Source organism: Anopheles aquasalis, chromosome 2 (assembly GCF_943734665.1).
Source record: "Anopheles aquasalis chromosome 2, idAnoAquaMG_Q_19, whole genome shotgun sequence".
Taxonomy (NCBI): Eukaryota; Metazoa; Arthropoda; class Insecta; order Diptera; family Culicidae; genus Anopheles; species Anopheles aquasalis.
The window spans coordinates 11,245,001-11,247,500 of record NC_064877.1 but is presented as its reverse complement, the minus strand read 5'-3'; the positions used below and the strand labels follow the sequence as shown (position 1 = coordinate 11,247,500).

Genomic DNA, 2,500 nt, shown 5'->3' with positions numbered 1-2,500 from the left:
TCCCTGCTAGGCAATCCTTCTGCGCGGGGAGAGAGGGGAAATAATTAGAAAGAAAATCGATGAATCACTTGGAAACTACCAACAACAGTAAGCGCAGCACTAGTTGCGCATTTGCGTAAGAAAACGCGTGAAGCAGCTGTTTCACTTTTTTTTTCCTTTTAGTATCTGCCTTCCTATCAATCGATGGATGGCGCCTTCTCTCACATGTCCCGCGGGGCTAATCACGAGATGCACAGGAATTACAGCAAGAAACGCGGAAGCGGAAAACTTACTAATCGCGGCCACTACCGATGCGGCGCTAAACGGGGACAGGGAAACAATTAGTACATCTTCGGTAGAGCGCCTGCGGATAAAATTGTGGGGCTTCCCGGAGAAAAGCACGACGAAGAAAATATCACAACAAATAAAAATGTGCGGCGAAACGCGGCGAATTTCTCATTCTCGCCACTCCTAGAGGCTGGGCCACACGACGCCTAACGGCAAAGTGTAATTTCAAATTGTTCCAACTGCGAGGAAATGTTTACGTGGCTAATTAGGATCGCGTTGCGGAAGAAAAGACATATTTAAAATCAACGAAAACTATCGATGGAATCCGCAAAAAGGACGAAAAATTAAATTACTTCAGTAGAGTTATGTTGAGGGGGTGTTAAAGAGCCAGTGCGAAGTGTTCGAATTTCGGTATAAATTCAAGCAACCCTGCTGCGTCACGCACACACTCGTAGACTTTTACAAACACATGCACAATCGCGCGTGTACGTACACAGTTTGAGTTCGAATTTGATCCGCACCTCCGGAGAGAAACCGCACGCACAAGACTCCGCACGGTTTTTCTCGTTTCGCGTTTCGCGGCCTCGAAATCGTCCATTCTTCTGGCTCTGGCACTGCCCGGGAGCCTTCCCGAACAATTAGAAAAAGAAAGCCCCGACCAGCTCGTGAAGGGCAGCAGCGGGTACGGTAAAAATTGTGTGTGAAAAAGGGTGGCGGCCGAGCGCTGGCGCTTTTCCTTCCTTCGGGATCCCCTACTCCTCCTCCTACTTTTGCTTCTGTCGCGAACGTTGGCCCCGGAAGGAGCCCATATTTGAGGTCTCCACTGCTGCTGCGTCACGAAATCCGCAGCTCGCGCTACGGAACGGGAAAATCGGAACAACGGGTTTGGTGTGTCCCCCACGGCGGAGCACCCCATGTAGCCCTTAGTGCTGCGCTGATCGAGTCGTGTAGTGCGTTAACAAAAATCGAACCGGATCGTTTTTGCGGAACACGGAAGTGGCTTGTTGGTGGGCATAATCGGCTGTTTGCGAAAAACGATAGCCATCTTCGTTGTGTGGTGCGGTCGGGTTGGTTGCCTGTTTCGTGAAGGAAATGGAAGCGCCGCAATTGTGTCTCGGTCGGATTCGGTGTGCGATAAAGAAGGTCGCTCGGATGGTGGCGGTGCGGGGCACAGTGAAGACTTTGCACGGTTCTTTTTCGCGTTCCGGAAGGGCAGACAGCAGCAATTGTCCCTCGCCGTTTTCTTCTTCTCGCACATCCCCCTCCCCTTCCCATGCGTGTGCGATGTGTGGGGGATAGTACGAGGCGATTGTTGTTCTCTTCCGCCACCGTGTCGCGCGTATCGTCGATCGCAATGGCGTGTTGCCACCGGGCCGGGGGGTTTAGATGCGAGCGCACGAAACAGCCTCCTTTGATGGCGAAAAGTGTTCTTCCCGGAACCGCGGGAAAAGAACTAGAAGGAAAAAAAAAAGAATCGGCGCCACTATCTCATTATTTTTTTAGGAAAACCTTCAGCCTTATCGTCTTGGTTATGCCAACATTCCTGGCGCAGTTTGTGGTCGCAGCCCCAGGTCGCTCTGCTTGCTGCGATGATGCCTCCTGAACGGAGAAGTGCATTGTTTGCTGCTACGCTGCGCGGAGCCCACGGCACGACTCCATTTTGTTCTAGTCTTGCGGGTTCCGCGTTTCAAAACATTGACTTTTGAGCGAACCTCGTAGTTTTCGATTTTGATTGTCGGTTTTTTTTTGTAATTCGTTTTGCAACAGGAACATGTTGTTGGCGTTGTTTTTTATGCCCACGATCATGAGCGTAAAGCTCTACCCTTTTCCTTACCCTACCCTTTAAAGCTCTACCCTTTTTTGGGCTATACCCTTTTTTTGGTAAACCAAGAAAGGGTAAAATATGTTCTCAAGCCTTGCAAAACCGACTGAACGGAGGACAGTTCGTTAGGTCAGGTCCCTAGCGGGTTGGGAAAAAGATGGTGAATCGTTGTGTGAATTTCTAGTGCACGGAAAACGAGATTCTTGCAATCGTGTTTCCCGTCTTCCTTTAACTCCGCGCGTGATCCTAGGCACCCATCAGGTAGTCCAGGTGTTTTCGGTGCGTACGTACGTGCGAGTGTGTGATTTTGTGGCAAGCAAACAACATAAAAGGATACGCCAGGGATACGAATCGATAGCATGGAACCAGGACGAAGCATCACCGACGTTGGTCGTCATTTCGCTGTGTTGT

The 2,500-nt window shown here is 50.2% G+C and overlaps 2 protein-coding genes across 10 annotated transcripts in view; one reads left to right on the top strand and one right to left on the bottom strand.

Moving 5' to 3' along the window:
- The window catches only part of LOC126568970 (cryptochrome-1), a 3,424-nt gene extending 3,015 nt beyond the window's left edge, over window positions 1-409 (bottom strand). Inside the window, exons 1-2 of one of the 2 annotated variants that reach the window (XM_050225704.1) lie at window positions 273-409; window positions 1-19 (exon numbers count right to left, since the gene is read on the bottom strand). The exon at window positions 1-19 is cut by the window's left edge and continues 265 nt beyond it. The gene's annotated coding sequence lies outside the window, so the exon portion shown is untranslated. Of the gene's footprint in view, window positions 20-83; window positions 229-272 lie in introns of those variants that run through there. The other variant, XM_050225703.1, reaches the window with a different exon arrangement.
- Window positions 410-806: 397 nt separating this feature from the next.
- Window positions 807-2,500, top strand: part of LOC126581475 (ubiquitin-conjugating enzyme E2 Q2) — a 7,689-nt gene continuing 5,995 nt past the window's right edge. For 5 of the 8 annotated variants that reach the window (XM_050245156.1, XM_050245157.1, XM_050245155.1 and 2 more), the window contains exon 1: window positions 807-949. The gene's annotated coding sequence lies outside the window, so the exon portion shown is untranslated. Of the gene's footprint in view, window positions 964-2,500 lie in introns of all 8 variants that reach the window. The other 3 variants (XM_050245158.1, XM_050245154.1, XM_050245159.1) reach the window with 2 other exon arrangements.